Source organism: Cricetulus griseus, chromosome 4 (assembly GCF_003668045.3).
Source record: "Cricetulus griseus strain 17A/GY chromosome 4, alternate assembly CriGri-PICRH-1.0, whole genome shotgun sequence".
Lineage (NCBI taxonomy): Eukaryota > Metazoa > Chordata > Mammalia > Rodentia > Cricetidae > Cricetulus > Cricetulus griseus.
Window position 1 is genome coordinate 185,141,408 of NC_048597.1, and position 18,634 is coordinate 185,160,041.

The 18,634-nt window shown below is 38.0% G+C and overlaps 1 protein-coding gene and 1 non-coding gene across 3 annotated transcripts in view; both read right to left on the reverse strand.

Annotated features, from left to right (window-relative positions):
- Positions 1 to 18,634, reverse strand: part of Unc13c (unc-13 homolog C) — a 401,427-nt gene that overhangs the window by 281,740 nt on the left and 101,053 nt on the right. The window lies entirely within an intron of this gene.
- LOC113835249 lies at positions 16,529 to 16,657 on the reverse strand. The gene has a single exon (XR_003484624.1). It is a non-coding gene; the product is annotated as a small nucleolar RNA SNORA61 (small nucleolar RNA).

An 18,634-nucleotide genomic window follows, 5' to 3' on the forward strand; every position in this document is an offset into this window, starting at 1 on the left:
GCCTGAGTAGCTTTGGAATGCTAATAGGTGAAGTTGTATTTCCATTTTCTTTACCTATTTTTTCACTCTTCTAGTCATCTCCCCTTTCCAGCTCTGCTCCTGTGTCTCCTCTAATTTCCCATTATAATCATTACAGTCGTTGTCATTACCATCAATATTACCATCACATCACTATCATTACAGTTATGACCACCGTCATCATTACTGTTGCATCATCATCATTATCATCAGCAACATATCATCACCCACCATCATCATAACTGTCATCATTTCCATCATATCACTACCAACTCCATGATCACCAGCATTACCATCACCATCAACACCATCACTATCATCATCAGCAGCAAAGTCATCTCAACCCCACAACCATCATCACCACCGTCATCACAATTACCACTGCTACTATCGTTACCAACATCATCACTACCATCATCAGTGTTAGTACCAATATCACCATTGTGGTGGTTTGAATGAGAATTGTATACACAAAGCTCAAGGAATTTGAACACTTGATCTTAGTTGGTGGTGCTATGTGGAGACTTAGGTGCTGTAACCTTGCTGGAAGAAGTATGTCACTTGGGTCTGTGAGGGAATATTGCCTTCCCCTTCCTCCAGTTCACTGCCTCTGTTTTATTCTTCATGCCTCCTTGCCATGATAGATACTTATCCCTTTGGAACTATAAGCCTACATAAACGCTCTTAAGTTGCCTTTGGTTATTGTGGTTTAACACAGCAATAGAAACGTAACTAAATACAATCATCACCACCACCATTACCGATTCTATCATCATCACTTCTGCCATCATCATGGTCACCATCACCTGGACATTTCACTTAATTCTCAGATTGGGAAAATTACACAATAGTAAGAGTTAATTCTTTATTCTCTGCAAAGGTAAGTTTTAGCAGCCCTAAAAGGTTCTGGTTTCCACATTCCAGGAACAAAATGCTTGTTATTTGCATTTTATATCATTATCTATGTAAAAATCTGAAAAGAAACTTCATACAAATGATGTTTTATTAATAATCTTTAAAAAAAATGCTGGGCAGATTTCCTACCTTAAAAACTTTAGGTCTTTGCTACTCTCATTTGCTGATGGTTATTTTTAATGGTTATTTTTCTATATAATTACAAACACTTAATTTCTATAAACCTATTTAGTGATTTCTAAATGTGCATACTTTGATCAGCCTCTTAAGCTTGCAATTCTTGGATAAAGCAAGCTCAATCATAATGGGTTTTCCTTGTCCTATATTGTGGGTACTAAGAAATTTTGTATTTAGTAATTACCTATTTGTGCTCAAGTGTGGTCTAAAACATTCCTGCCTTTTAGTCTCCCCATGCCAAGGACATATCAAGATCACATCAGTTTGATAGATAAGTTAAAAAATGTATCTTATTTTCTTAAAGGCAAAAATGAGCCTATGTTCCAGCATAGTGCTTTCTGAGGGATCTCTATCTCAAAGTCTCATTTTTAGAAGACCCAGATTTTTCCCTCCTATGACCTGCAAACTGCTAAGATGGAAGATCTAGGTTTGGGAGATCATGACACGCCCCAGGGCAGTTCACAGCTCCTCTTGAAGAATTCACATTGCTGCTTCCTGTTTGACCTACAAGAATTTCAATTATTCTGTGTAAACTCAACCATAACTTAAAAGGATGAATGAAAAGATAGTGTTTATTAAAGGAACAAGAATATAGAACAGGAGAGAGTTCCCAAATAGTGAAATACACTCTTCCAGAAGACAAAGAAAAATACTCCTAGAGTCAGCAGGTTTGCAAGAAAAAGCTGGCTGTTATGAAATGGTCATGAGAGACACAAATTCTGTACATGCACATGATAACCACAACATGACAAAAAAGGCACAGTTAGAAGTGCATAAGATGGACAGGTCACTTTAAATTAATCTGCCTAATTTGAAGAAAATTAGGACAACCTTAACCAACTGCCCTCTCTGAAGCCATCTGTATTATTTGTTTCACTTCCCCCAAATCTCATCCTGCACTCCTTACAGAAAATCACCTTTGCCAGTCCCAATGGAAAGAAAGTGTAAGCAGAAGATCAATAAAGGAGGTGAATCTGCTAGAAGGATGGAGACTGAGGAATATATCGAGGAATCATAATATTTTGATCAAGCATTTGTGTTTGACTGGCCTTGCACCTGTGTAGCTGCATAGTCCTTGTGCTGGACTAACTGCTCCATCCATGGAACATCAGAGGCTGCTACCATCCCCGTGCCACTCTTATCACCTCTCTTTCCAGAACATACAGAGTTGGCTACTTAATACTGTTTATGGAGCATGGTGGTTTGAATGAGAAATGGGCCCCATATGGGCTCATGTGCTCAAACACTTGGATTCTAATTGGTGGCTCTGTTTGGGGACGTTGTGCAATCTTTAGACTGTGGAGCCTTGTTGGTGGAAGTACATCACTTTGGGGTGGGCTTTGAGGGTTTATAGCCTCACCCCATTTCCTGTGTTTTGACAAAATGTGATCAGCTTGCTTCCTGTTTCTGCTGCCATGTGGTTCCTTTTTGTTGGCAAGCCTTCCCTGCCATGATGAACTCCATCCTTCTGGAACTGTAAGCCAGAATAAACCCCCTTCTTTAAGTTACTTTTGCTCAGAGTGGCTTTTTTTTAAATCACAGTTACAGAAAAGTAACTGACACTGGGTGTCTAAAGAATTGCCAGAGATCTACAAGGATGACACCAACTGACAATTTAAGCAATAGTGGAGAGGCTACCCTAAATGCCTTTCCCCTATAATGAGACTGATGACTGCCTTATATACCATCCTAGAGCCTTTGTCCAGTGGCTGATGGAAGTAGAGGCAGACACCCACAGCTAGAGTTCCAGAACTCTGGAACTCAGTTGCAGAGAGGGAGGAGTGAAGAGCAAAAAATCGTGAAACCCACAGAATCAGCTGATCTGAACAAGGGGGAGCACATGGAACCCAGGATGATGTCTGGGAGGCCAGCAAGGGACTGATCCAGACCCCTGAACTTGAATGTCAATGAGGAGGCCTCGGCACTCTATGAGGCCTCTGGTAGTAGATCAGTATTTATCCCTGGCGTAAGAAAGGACTTTGCAAGCCCATTGCATGTGGAGGGATGTTCTCTCAGCCTGGACACATGGGGGAGGGCTTAGACCCTGCCCAGGATGATCTGACAGACTTTGGGGATCCCCCTTGGAGGGCCTTACCCTCCCTGGGGAGCAGTGCATGGATGGGGTGGGGGAACTGGTGGAGGTGGGGGAGAAGGGGAGGGAGAGGGATAAGGGATTGACATGTGAAATAGGCTTTTTTCTAATTTGAACTAAAAATATATTTTAAAAAATTTACAAACTGTGGCTTATTTCTAAACAAATGCTATGATTTGAACACCAAGCCTCACAGGTAAGGATCTTTGAGTGGTGGTATTAGAATCATTAAATTAACAAATGACTGCTTTCTTAATAAACATGTCTGAGATCCAGATACTAAGATGCAGAGCTCACCGGCTTCCTGTCATGAGCAGTGGAAGTTTTTCACAGTAGCTCAGCTATTTTGTGAGTGGTTACCAATGGAGCAGAATCAGGTTTGAAACTCCCTTACAAGTGCAGTGGCATAAATCATGGAGATCATGGGAAAGAATGAGGACATTACAAATGCATGCATACACAGCTTCTTATCCAAACGCTAACTGAACTCAACATTCCATGCATGAATGCACATAAGGAAATCTCATTTTTTTCCTTCAAGACTCATCTTCACTTTTAATTGTGTGTGTGTGTGTGTGTGTGTGTGTGTGTGTGTGTGAGAGAGAGAGAGAGAGAGAGAGAGAGAGAGAGAGAGAGAGAGAGAGAGAGAGAGATGCGTGCATATGCACACTATATATGTGAAAGCAGTGCCCAAAGAGGCTAAAAGAAAGCAATGGGTTCAGTGGACCTGGAGTTACAGGCACTTGTGAGCCAATGTAGGTTCCAGGAAACAAACATCAGTCCCATGGAAGCAGTAAGTGCTTTTAATGGTTGAACCATCTCTCCAGCCCCAGGAAATCTGGTTTCAATGAAAACTGATACTAATCTACAGACAGAGACTTTAGATTATGGCTGGTACCATCAAATCCTTCTTGCATTTCATTGAGGGCTTTGACTTAGGCTTTGGTCTCATTAAATATGACTAATGTTTAATGATGCTTTTAAATAGACATATATGTGCTAAATATTTTTGCACTTAATTATAAGAGCATAACTCACTCAGAAGCATTCAGTCATATCTGTGGGGAGAAGGCTGCCTGTGTGAGCTAGGGAACTCACTTAGCAGGGAGCTTTAGGAAACCACTTGGGCGGCACTCTAGTGTTGTCTGGTGGTCTTTTGAAGCTCTTACCAATGTCTGTTCATTTCTTGCTTATTTCTTTTTATAATTTGGAGACAGGTCCTTTTTTAAAGAAAGATTATTTACTTTTGTTTTATGTATATGAGCTTTTGCCTGTATATATGTATGTGCACCATTTGTATGTCTGCTGCCCAAGGTGGCCAAAAGACAGCAATGACCCCTTGTAACTGGAGTTATAAATAATTGTGAGTCACCATGTGCTTGGAATCAAACCTGGTAATTGAAAGAGCAGCCATTGCTCTTAGTGGCTAAGCCACCTCTCCTGCCCTGAGAAATTTTATCACAGTTAACTGAAATGACAGGGCTTGAAAAACTCATGAAACATTGCAGGTCTTAAATAGCCATTTGCTGAATGGATACATTTGAAAATAATTTTTATTGTTGTTGAAACAATTTTTTTGAAACACAGACTTAAATAGCGATGAGAAATCAAGTCAAGATTTATACATCTAGTAATCAATGATTTCCAGGTAACTTGGAAATTTCAGAATGGTGATGGATTACCCTGAAGAGACATAAAAATTTATCAGGGTTCTCTAGAGTTATAGACTGGCTTACATTGTGGTTCATGTATTCTAACATTGGTTGTCTTCCACTGAAGAGGCTGAGAACCTGGTACTTGCTCAGTCCACAAGGTTGGTGGTCTCAGCAGTCCCAGCCTGGTATTGTAGGCCTGAAGGATCCCTGAAGAGCTGCTGTCTTTATTCTACTTTGGAAGACTCAAGAATCTAGTTCTAATGTTATCAAAAGAATGACCAACTTGCCAGCAGGAGTGAAGACAAGTAGATGCAAGGCTAGATAAACTCTTCTCACCTTTGTCCATTTCCAGTAAGATGGAGTTGATGATAGCAGATTACCTGGCTCTTTTTTACCTTACTTATATAACACTTTATTTTGATGTTTTGTTTTAAATGGCAAAACAGACTTTGGGGCCAGGTGGTTGGAACTAGAGAAGGATTAAAATGTAGCAAGGTAAGGAGGTGGCTCAACACAGGTGAAAGCTTCTAGAATAGAGTGGATGAGAAAATGAAGAGAGAATAAGAAAGTTATGGACTTTAGGGCAGAAGAAAAAAAAGATTGATGTTTTAAAGGAAAGAAGGACTCTCATATTCTGGATATATTCCCAAGATCCATTAAGGAAAGAAAAGCAACTCATGAAGTATCCAAGCAAGTCAGGTTTATTCAAGGCAGATTTTCTGATTTTTCATGAGATAGATGAAATTACTGGACTTGGATGATAACAATTGTCTTTGGAGCTCAAACCATTTACACGACCCCTCATTTTTCACCTATTGAAAACTTCTTTCCTAGTACTTTACACAGTAGAAGAGACAATGTACAGGTACCTGAGCTTCAACTGTGACCACAATGAGTGTCATTGATCACTTAGATTAAGGGAAAGAATGGATCTAGAAGAATGGATCACTGGGAACAAAGAGCAGCAGAGGGAATGGGAGCAAGCATTTGGCTTGTATTGACTCGTGGCTACTAAAGGTGCAGAGGAGAGAAGATGGTTTAGTCCATGTCAGGAAGAGGCTGTGGGATGATGTTTCATCATTTGTTATTTCACATGCAGAGAGGTATTAAAATGATTGCATCATGCACAGCATTGTTAGTGGAGTCTCAAGTCAATGTAAGCCAAAAGACAAATGGTTGGGAGTGAGGGGTTGGAGTGGATCCTAACACAATTGTCCATGTTCTCAAGGTTGTCTTTATGGGAGAAGATCTCAGGGTCCATTCTACCCCATCATGCCAAGATCCATGTAGGCTAATGTCTCTTATATGAAATGGCTTAGTATTTGCCATAAGTTTTTTCCTCCTGCACATTTTCAATTATCTTTAGATTACTGATAATACCCCAAACAGCCTGAATTGTGTTTAAATTTTGGTTATTTCCCTTAATTTTTAAATTATTTTCTTATTTTATGTGTATGAGTGTTTTACCTGCATGTATATTTGTGTACCACGTGTAAGCAGTGACTCCAGAAGCAAAAAGAGGACATTAGGTCTCCTGGGACTGGAGTTACAGAACTTTGAAAGCTATACTGTGGGTGCTGGGGATTGACCCTGGGTCCCCTTGGAAGAGCAGCCAGTGCTCTTAACCTATGAGTAATCATTCTGGCCCCTGTTGCTTAGTTGTAATGACAAGATGAAGTCAATTTCATTACAGTTGCGATTTTCTTTCATGGTATTTTTCATTACAGGGTGGACTGAATCTGCCCAACTTACTATATATTCTTTTCACATTTAAATTTTTATCATGTATATAAATTATCCATTTTATTAACATTTTTTTCTTTAGTAATGGCTTTCAAATCAGTGACTGTGATTAGAGTCTTGGCCTTGTTGATTACTGGCTAGAAGAATTTGAATATGATTCCCAGTTATAGCTGTAGAGTTAAGGGTATTTTAAGAGGTTTAAGGTCCAGCTACCTGAAGGGACTAAAACACTAGGAAGGCTGACCTTCCACCTGAGGCTGTAAACATACTCTGCATGTAAGCCACTGCCTTATTTGACAAGCCCTTAGAAGCAGTTCAGGCCCCCCAAACCTTATTATAAATGCCAAAGCATTATCTAAAATAGGATTGTCTACCTGGAATATTACATAATGTTTTTCTAAATTCCTCAAATTAGTTAAATCAGTTCTATCTTTGCAGTACAATGGCATTTCACTGAAATAGGTATCAGAGAGCATGAAAATTAAGGATGCCAAAATGCTGCATGAGAAGTTTTCCACCATCATGAATACTTGGTTGAACTTGGTCCTATAAACTTTTACACAACTAATATTGATTCATGGCAGGTAAGCTATTGATATAAAGGAGGAGCAGTATTTAGTCCAATTATCTTATATATAATTTCTGTTTACCTGCAGTATCTAGAAAATAGTTTAAACTGTCTCATTGCTTCTGCAGACACAGCTACACATCCTAAGACATGCTGACAATTTCCTAGTCACTTCAAAAGAAGTAGTTACTACCATGGAGCTCATTTTGCTAATGGCTTTTAAAGATTTAGGGAGCAGTGAGTGCTGTGAAGATGTTGCTTTTCTGGAAAGTGCTATTAAAGTAAATTGAATTTTTAAAAATGGCAAACATCAAAGAACTGAACTTATAAGAAACAAAATTCTAGACTCTAAACAGGCAACCTAAACACCCACATCTACCAACTCCCTCTCTCCATGTGCCCTGGGACAGTTTATCTCCTGCTTAAGAAGATGGATTCTCCTAATCTTCTTTTATCTATCTGACTCTGGGCTCAGACAATAGCCTGAGAGGCTGATAACATGGCCCGCTTGTAGCTTCTTATGAGCACACACTTATTTGGGTTGTAGAAGTCTCATTGTTTGATAATAACTAGTTACCTTTTGGATATCATACGCTCAAAACTGACAGTCCAAGCAACAACAGATTTAGCTTTTAATACAGTTTTAACCCAAATAGTCTTATATATGAATTCCCACTGTGATCCTAATAGAATTTAGGATATGTGACAGTGAAAAAGCAAGCTCAGGAAGGGCTCAGGAAAAGATATAATGAACATTAGTTACTTTTTCTCATGTGGACTCATCAGTTTTAAATTTCTGATCAATGTAATTTTCCAAAGAAAGTATCTATAAGTATAATAATTACCTATTTGTGGAAGTTCAGTGAGAGGGTATACATAGTACTTTATAGAGTATCCAGATACAGATGGTGACCAGAAAATGATGGCCAATGTTGCGTGCATGAAATTGACACAGAAGTTTTCTCTGGGATCACACAATCTTGTTTTGAACACTATTCAGTGCTGACCTTGTGAGGATTAAATAGGATAATGTTTGATTACTGTTTATCATAATTCTACTTATCTAAGGTATTCAAAGTAGATGAAATTTACTGTTCTTAGTATCATTAAAGAAACTCCTTATTTAATTTTTATTAAATTACATGCTTGACTGTAACATTATAAATTCACTTTATGTAATTGTTATTTCCAGTATGTAAATTCAACAAAAAGTGTATTTTCTGTATGTATATATTTAAAATTATTTATTAAATCATATGTTTATCTAAAACAAATCAAGTTTTTAAGTTTTTAAGTTAACATTAACATGACATTTAAATAATGTAGGTGATGACATAATTTTTATTATATTCTACATACTAAATACTCTCTGATGGGTTGTGGGGAGCCAGGTAAATTAAAACATGGTCTATATTCTGGTAGAGTTCATCACCTAGTAGGAGAAGATGTTTGTCAAATTCTGATGTCAATAAGATGAAAATAAGCTGTATTGGCTTAATTTCAATTAGTGCGATAAAATATACTGATCAAAAGCATACATGGAAGGAAAGGATTTATTCAACTTAACAATTCCAGGTTCTAGTCCACCAATGAAGGGAAGCCAAGGCAGGAATGCAAGCATCTAGTCACAACATATTCACAGTCAAGAGCAATGAGAGAATAAATACATTCTTGCTTGCTTGCTGTTTCTGATCAGTTGTCTGCATTCACTCCTACCCAGTTCAGAGCCAGGGCTCAGCCTGTGAAATGGTGCTGCCCACATTCAGGGGACTTTTCCCCACCTAAAAAAATCAAGGCAATCCCCCACAAGTATATCCATGGGCCACCCTGATCTAAACAATTCTTCATGGGGACTGTCTTTCCAGATTATTACAGATTGTGTTAGGGTGACAATTGAAACTAAATAGCATAGTAGTTGACCAGCAGGTTGAGGAGACTCTCATAAAATTATAATATAAGTTTTCTTAATAAAATTATGTTGTGTGATATAAAATTTAGAGGACAGTTTGGTTCAAGAATCCATAAATATGCTATAGAGCAAAGAAAATGTTCCAGTGTGATGGTATTTGATTTTATTTACTCTGGGCTAAAGACAGAGTTTAGCAATTGTATCTATCAGAATTCATGTTCTACATCACATTCCACTAAAGATAAATTAAATTGTAGAGACAAGGAATAAGTAAGTCTCAGATCCCAATACTCTGAAACACATTTCCCTGGAACCTCACCTATCAGGTTCACAGAAAACTTTTCACCAGGTAATACATAGACTCTACACTCTCCTAAGATCCAGAAAGGAAACAGGAAACAAGGAAGAAAATACCCATCTAACAAAAACAAAATCAGATAGATATCAGCATCTAGAACTATAATCTTTCCAATCCCATATACCTAGATGCCAGTATAAAAACACAGTAACAGCCAGGACAATATGTCTACACTAGAGGCTAGCAACCCTATCACAGCAAGTCCTGAATATTCCAACAGAGCTGAACCCAAGAAAAAAATACCTTAAGGCAGTCTGTATAAATATGATAGAGGTCCTTAAAGAGGAAAATAAATAACACCTTCAAAGAGAGCTAAGAAAACACAAACAAACAGAGGAAGGAAATGAATAAAATGTTTAAAACCTGAAAAGGGAAATAAAATCAAGGAAAAAACCAAACTGAGGGAATTCTGGAAACAAAACATTTAGGAATTTGAACAGACTATGGAGGCAAGCTTTACTAATAGAATGAAAGAGATAAAAAAGAGAATCTCAGGCAATGAAGACACGGTGCAAGAAATGAACACATCTGTCAAAAATGATGCTAAATCTAAAAAACTCCTGACACAAATCATCCAGGAAATTCTGGACACTGAAAAACCAAATCTAAGAAAAATAGGAATAGAAAAAGGAGAAGAATTCCAGGTCAGAGACATGCATAAAGCGAGTGATCAATTTTTCCTCAGCTGTGGATTGAGATGGGTCACTGCCTGGGTGGTTGTTTTATTAGGAACTTATTATTTATATTCCTTACTTGTTTTCCAATCAAGTACCAGGCCTCTAACTAAGAGATTAGTAGTCTCTGATTCTACATGAGAGTAGAATCCATGATTAATTCCTGTAGGTTTTGAGCTCTGCTATCTGGCCTTTCACTCATGCTAGTAAGTTTGGTAAATATCTTGTATGGAGACAAGTTGTGTGTTGAGGCACATTTGTTTCTCAAATGAGATATCATTTCTGTACTATATTGATATGATACTCTATGGTAATCTGTGGTTTTAACATAACTCTCAAATTTAGCAAATAGGCCATGAGTGGAAACTGTGGGATCCTAGGCTCTTAGTAAACCAGCATGCTGCATCTCTGCATACAAATATTAGTGATTTTACTCCATGTGTGAGCAAATTCTGACCCTTTGCACTGAGAATGGGTAATTACTTTCAGAGAAGAAAAGCTCAAGGGTCAAACTTTGCACCCTGAGCATGCATATCCCTCTTGGAATTTCTGTTCACTAAACATCTCCCTTTGTAGATACAACCAAGAAACCTAGACTATTTAAGAGTCTAACAGTTACTCTTCAGGGTACATGTGATACACTTACTTAACAAAGTCAGTTAATTTGAAGCCATTCATGAGATGCAGGCTATCCTCACTTGGGCGAGAAAGACCATGTGAGAAAAGGATGAGAAGGAGGCTTTGTTTCCTTCTAAGAAAGCTTAGCTCCCATTTCAAACAAGCCAAACTTGCTTTAAATTTTTCTACGTACACAGCTGGAGTCAGCATGCCACCTAGTATAGAATCCAGCACCTGGCTCAATAGAGTTGAAAGCATGGTATTTTGTTTTTCTTAAAAGAACAATATCATGATGAGTGTTCAAAGCAAAGATGAAAGAAAATTGAATACTGCTGTGCTTTTTAAAAAATAATATACTCAAAGAAACTTTTCTTAAGTAAAAAAATTCATAACAATAAATTCTGGTAGAGTCATAGGCCACAAATCAGACAAGAAGATAATAGAAAGCAGGGTGAGGATGTTAAAGAAAGGATGTTTAAATACTGTCTTAAACCAGTCAAGGAAATAGGATTTTGTCTGTTATAATAGAAAAATCACTCTCTTGAGGATAAAATCTAATGGATGTTATACATTACTAATTCAGGAAGAGAAGGAATATATAATAATAACTATATATGCATGGCAATAACTCTTTATGATGCTATAATAAAGAGGGAGCACTCTGCAAGTGTTGTTTAGTAATTCAACATGCCTGAGATTGTGTATGTCACATTTAAATTAAAAGCGAAAACTAGCTTTCAAGTTAATCACTAGGAAACAGATGTACAGATGATTATACAGAGAAACAAAAGTAAATGTACAAATGATTTTTACTCTCCTAAGTTGCTTTACGGTGCCTCATTGACCTCTCAGTGGGGTGACTCATGCTAGAACCCACTGTACGGTCACCTGTCTCAGGTTTGCTCCAGAAATTTGCTGGGTAGCAAAACACTTGGTTTCTCAAATCCTTCATACAAAACAGAACAGAATGACACAGACCCGATGCACATTACTTACTCACAGTGAAGCCCCTCTCTGTTAGTTACAATGCTGAATATGACTTAAATGCTCTGTCTGTAGTTGATATATCCTATTGTTCAAGAAACAAAGGAAGAAACAAAGAAAGGAAGGGTGGATGGATAGAAGAAAAGGGAGATAAAGAAAGAGAAAACCTGCATGTGGGAAGTACAGATACATTTTTTCTAGAACATTTTCAATCTGCCCTCAGTTGAATCAACACATGTAGAAGCCATAGTTTAGAAGGATGGGTCTTGTTATATCCGATTTTACATGAAAAAACACACACACATATTTATATAATATACATTTTACTTAAATATATTCATTTACTTAAATTTATGTATAAGGCTGACTGCAGTCTTTCCCAGAGTATAAGATGTTTCAGTAGCTTAAAAATAATCACTACAATATTTTCAGGTATTTTAAAGGATAATTTCATGGACCATTCACTGATTTTGGACAAACAGTGCTTCTCCTATTTCCAGAAAGCATTTATTACCATTACTATAAGGCTAATGTTGGTAGAATGTGATAGAATTGCTTCTGCATATGATTAACTTTATCTTTCACTGGTACAGGGGATTGGCATGTGATAAAAGAATTCACTTTGAAGAGAGTTTAGAACATGCAACAGAAAGGAAATATACTGAGTAAACTACCAGGGGCAACAGCCTGAGTAGTAACAATGGCAATGAACTACCATGTAGTATTTTCCTTCAATATACAGCCTTCCAGCTATGAGGGAAGCAGAATAAGTCCCAGGATGCTCTAAAGCAGTGGTTATCATCCTTCCTAATCCTGCAACACTTTAATACAGTTCCTCATGTTTGGTGAGCCCCAACCACAAAATTATTTTATTGCTATTTCATAACTGTAATGTTGCTGCCATTATGAATCTTAATGTAAATACCTGATATGCAGGGAATCTGATATGTGACACCAAAGGAGTCATGACCCACAGGTTGGGAACCACTGCTCTAAAAGGAGGTGAATATTCCATGTTTCATGAAGCTCCTTAAAATTTAGGAAGTAGGGCAGGTGATGGTGCACATCTTTAATACCAGTACTTGGGAGGCAGAGGCAAGTGGATCTCTGTGATTTTGAGGCCAATCTTGTCTACAGAGCAAGTTCTAAGACAGCCAGAGCTACACACAAAGAAACAGTGTCTCAGAAAACCAAAAAATAAATGAAAAATTTAGGAAGTAAACAATTCAAATAGCTTCAGAAAGTTCCCCAAGCTGATAAGCTATAGTAGGGTCCTCCATTCCCAAGCTTTTATATGTAGTAAGGACTGATGAAAGACACTCCCAGACAAACTGAGCTGCCCAGAAGGGACTAAGACCAGCCAAGGCCCTCCAATCTGTGAAGCTTCCTGAAATTTGTGCAGTGTGCCCCAGATTTCCAGCTTTTTGATCCATCACCCATGTTGGGGTGGTGATCAAGCTGACTTTGAGTCATTTCTACTTCTATAAGAAATCCTTCACATATACTAATGTAAGTAACTCCATTAAAACTCATTTGTTCTTCAGTTGGACATTTTCTTTCTAGTCCATTAGCATATACATTTTTCATGTACAAATGCTTGTCACCTAGAAATCTATTAAGTGATTATCAGATTGATATCACAACAGAGGAAGGTAGTTATTTGTTTTTAAACAGGCATTTGAAAGCGTAGTCTTATCTAAAAGAAACAGGAATGTATTCTAGTGGCATTAAAAATTTTTAAGAGTATTTATGATGCATCAAGCCAAGTATATGAATACAGTGATTAAAATATAAGGGTATGACCCTCATTGATAGGAAAACTGTAACCTTGTGGGAGAAGAGATGGCTATCAAACAGATTAACACATAAAACATACAGAGTGAAACCGTGAAATGTTCTCTGAGGGAAAAAAACAGCAGCTGCTATGAGAGTGAGCAGGGATCTTGGTATCAATTTTCCATGAAGAGAAGATGGGTCCCATAAGCATGGGACTGTGGTGTGTGCAGGGGCTGGTGAATACAGAGTGTGTACCAGAAACTAGTCCAAGAAGTGACAGCAGCAAGGATGAAATCCTAACTCTCTGAAATGCTACCGTCACACACGAGGAGAGTGGAGGAGAGGACAGAAGGCAGGAGATCGTGGAGATGTAGCCCAGTTAACTGTATTGAGTTGTATTTCTAAGTACCATGTGGACCATCGGCTGTTCACAAAGAATATACCCAGAAATCCAGTAGTCAATTGACTAGCTACTGAGATCAATGGAAGAAAGACAAGAGGTGGCAATGGACAACTACTACACTAATAAACAAAGAGGTAAAGCATAACTTTTACCCGTTTAAAAAATAAAGAATGAGGATTGTGAAATGTGTTGATAATTCATTCAGTGTCTAAACTCAAAACAGCTAAGAGGACATTAAGCGTGTGCCCATTAGATGCCATTTCCATCTAGCCAGCATGTGAGCTGTCCACCAAAGCTTTTAACCAGATGAGGTCTCCTAATCATTCTTTCTGGATTTTTAAAAAAGGCCATTTCCAACCATGCTGAGATTCTTTTTTTTCATATATTTTCTTTTTTTTTTAATTTAAATTAGAAACAAGTTTGTCTTACATGTCAATCCCCGTTCCCTCTCCCCCCCTCTTACCCTGCCTCTCACTAACACCCTACCTATCCAACACCATTTCTGATCCCCAGGGGGAGTGAGGCCTTTCATGGGAGGGGAGGTCTTCTGAGTCTGTCATATCCTTTGGGATAGGGCCTAGGCCTACCCCCATGTGTCTAGGCTCAGGGAATATCCCTCCATGTAGAATGGGATCCCAAAGTCCATTCCTATGCTAGGGATAAGTACTGATCTGCTACAAGAGGCCCCATAGATTTCCAAGGCCTTCTCACTGACACCCATGTTCATGGGGTCTGAATCAGTCCCATGCTGGTTTCCCAGTGATCAGTCTGGGGGTCAAGAGCTCCCTCTTGTTCAGGTCAGCTGTTTCTCTGGGTTTCAGAGACCCCTTTGCTCATCACTCCTCCTTCTCTGCTACTGGATTCCAGTTCAGTTCAGTGTTTAGCTGTGGGTATCTGTGTCTCCTTCCATCAGCTGCTGGATGAAGGCTCTGGGATGGTATATAAGTTAGTCATCAATCTCATTATCAGGGGAGGGCATTTAAGGTAGCCTCTCCACTGTTGCTTAGATGGTTAGTTAGTATTATCCTTGTAGATCTCTGGACATTTCCCTAGGGCCTGATTTCACTTTAAACCTATACTGGCTTCCTCTTTGATGGTATCTCTTATTTTGTTCTCCTCTATTCTTCCTGCTACACAACCTTCCTGCTCCCTTACGTCCTCCTCATCCCTCCTCTTCTTCCCTTCTCATTCTCCTAGTTCCCTCTCCCCTCCCGCCATGCTCCCAATTTGCTCAGGAGATCTTGTCCCTTTCCCCTTCTCTGGGGGACCATGTATGTCTCTTTCAGAGTCCTTCTTGTTGCCTAGCTTCTCTGGTGGTGTGGATTATAGCTATGCTGAGATTCTTTTAGCAAATGCCTACCTTTTTGATGTTGTCTACCAGGTTCTCCTTGTTCACTGTCAAGACTGCAAATGTTTCTGTGTCTTCCAGACTTTCTGCCTTCACAGTCTTCGGTGACTGCAAACGTTTGGTTCCTACTGCTTGAAAGTTGTATCCACTGGGTGGGGCCCTTAGTCTGCTACAACTTACAGTCATCACTTTTATTGATTCTTGGTGACTACTATTGATTTGGAAAATCACTTGTTACATGTTGTAAGACTTATCGAAAATTTATCCCATAGAGTAATGTTTTAAGACGCTTTTGTTGATATTTGTTCTTTTTAATTTCAAATTTAACTATAGAACTCTAACCTGTCAAATTCTTAATTTTTTCCTACTCTTGATTTTAACAAAATAATTAGGGTTATAGTACTTATATTTGTAAATTAGTATGTATAAATTATATTTTAAAATTAGACATATAGATTAATAGTGGCACAAAATTAAGCTACTCATGACCTGTTCAAGAACAAAACTAGTTCCCTTGTTAATGCGCAGAAGCTTGTATTTACCTTGGCTCTTAAAGAAAACCTGTATACGCAAAAACAACTACAAAAAAACATATGTGTGAGGTCCCAGTCAAGGGTCCAGAGTTAATTAGTTAGATAGTGCCCAGCTAGAAGAAAGGGGTTGTAATGCTGATGTGGTCACTGTACTCTGGAACTCAAAACAGTTTCAATGTCCTGCACAAGATCAATGTAAGGTTGGGCCTGTTAGTATTCTGTCAAGGAGATAGATGGGGCAGGGTACTTAAGAGGCCCCACCTCTCCCTGGAGATCTATAGGCAGTTAGTGATAGCTGCAAGGGAAGAGACTTTTTTTTCCAGATGTGTAGCCCTTGGCAAGTTGTCTGTGCTGATGTAAATAACCCTAGCATGTTCCTATAGGCAACTAGTGAAACTCACTGGGTGACTTTTAAAAATACAAGAAAGGCAAAATGGGGCTATTTGGTAATAGAAAGGGTATCAGTGGAAATGAAGGGGAACAAAAGAGGATGATGGGTTGAATATGCTCAAAATACTTTCTTTACATGTATGAAAATGTGATGAAACCAATTATATATTAATATATGTTAACCTAATAACAAACTGTATAATTTTATTGCTGCACTTTGATAAAATTATCATAGTATTTCAAGTAAGTAAAAGTCCAAAGAAGTCTATAAAATTATTATTATTATTATTATTATTATTATTATTTGAGATTCACATTTCTCCATATTTTATTCTTTTCAGATGATCCCACTTTACAAAGAACTCAAGCCTGTGTGAATCTGGCCCTATGCTCTATACCAGACTACATTCCTATGAATCGAGCTTCAGTGTATTCTTCCTTCTTTACAAGCACCCAAACCAGTGTCAAAATCTGATAGGAAAGGGAACCAGAGAGCTATTTTTGAGAGGTGTGATAAGTGGGATTGGATAGATAATGAATTAAATGCAAACTAAAAAATATAGACTTTGTATGGAGAAAGACATGACAATTTATTCTCTAATAGTCAGGGAATATCTAATTCCTGTAACTGGTCTCAAAGGACAAAACCATAATAAAAGATGTTGATTAAAAATTAGGACTCTGGCTTATTTTTAAAAAAAGAAGTATCCCAATCAAACAGTAAAAGTTGATAAAGTGAGTTTGGGAGGAAGAGAGCTTTTCAGTAGTCTTATTAGGATAGTTGCCCACAGTAAAGCCACTGAGTTCAAATGTCTTCTCTCTGATAGCATGGGCTCACCCAGGTAATATTTATGGACAATGTCCAGTCTGCCCATGACTCACCATGATATAAGTCAAGGTAGTTGAGTGTCTATATTTTGCCAAAACATGGGCTGAGCCTGATATTAAACCAAAGGGGTGGGCTACTCTCATTAGTAAAATCACGAAGAACCATAATTTTAAATACAGTTATAGCCATAGTTATTTATTATGTGGATCACTGTCTATAGTCACCTCATTTGTTTTGGAATTATTTATTGTTATTAACATGTTTTATGAAAATATTTTCATTTCTAGAGTAAATATTATTGCGCTTTTATTAAGGTAATGCATATGTTTCTAAGCACACATTGCTAAAGGATAAAATAAAAATCAAGTCTCGAGAAGAAGGTAGTTGTATCACATAGGCACCTGCAGATTCAGAAACAGCAACAATAAGGCTCTCCCACGGGACCTCCTGATCACCGAGGAGCAGAGAAGTGTAGAAATGAGAATGCAGGGTATCAATGGAAGCCAGTGTTTCAGCAGAATTGCAAATCTCTCACAGCAGAGACACTCTGCCTGGGAAAGTCAGAATCTGAGTGATAAACAGCAAAAGGTATACGGGGTCCAATTTAGGACAAAACTGGAAAACACCAAGATAAAAAGGCAAAGCTATGAACTGATAAAAACTAAAGGCTAAGATATTCATTGCATCTTGAGAGAAATTGGGATGATTTTTAATTATTCCAGGTCATGGAAAAGGTTAAATTAATAAATATTTCAGTTTGCCAGCAATAGTTTAACTGGTTAAGATCATTGACCCTGGATTGTCTTCTACCACAATCAAATGAGGCAAGTAGCTGGGAGGAGAATCTTTGTCTTGTGACTAGCCTGCAAACTGAAGAACTCCACTTCCCAGGTCTCCATTGGCCAGCTTAGCCTTTCCACTTTGATTCAGCTTATGGCAATGGTCTCCTTGTGAAATACAGATGGAATAGATTGTATTTTTTTGACAATTCACAGCATATGAATTATCTGGGCTCTTTTGTCCACTTGTTACCTATCATGGCTTCTCTCTGCACTATCGGCTGATGGATGTTAAAATTAAGATACTTTGCCTCTTCATAATGAGCACTTAGGATCTATCAAAATACTACTTGATTTTTAAAATCTAAAACCACTATCAGGAATCTATCGCAGCTGTCGATATTGAAGGGGCATTAAAACCAAGATCAGCATCAATGAGATGACTCAGTTGGTAAAGTGTTTACTGCCAGTCCTGACAAGCCAAATCTGATCCCCAGAATCCAAGAGAAGGAGAGGACTGAATCTGACCTCTATGTGTGAGCAGTGGCACATAGATACTCGAGTGCACATATGCATGCACACAAAATAAAAGCAAAAATAAAAAACCAAGACTATTAATTAATTACCAAATGTAATAAACATTTGTTTACTGTATATCCGTGTCAAATGTTCACACATATCAATTACTTTTCTACTAACAGCACCAAGTTAAGGTGGAAATCGGAATTATTCTCTTAGACAAATTAAAGAAGCATACTTCCAGAGAAAGAATTTTTCCTATGGCTAAAATTTAGATGGATTTTTATCTTAAATTCAATTTGAGACTCCATTTGAGAATAAATGATGGTTTCATCCTTGTTTGCTT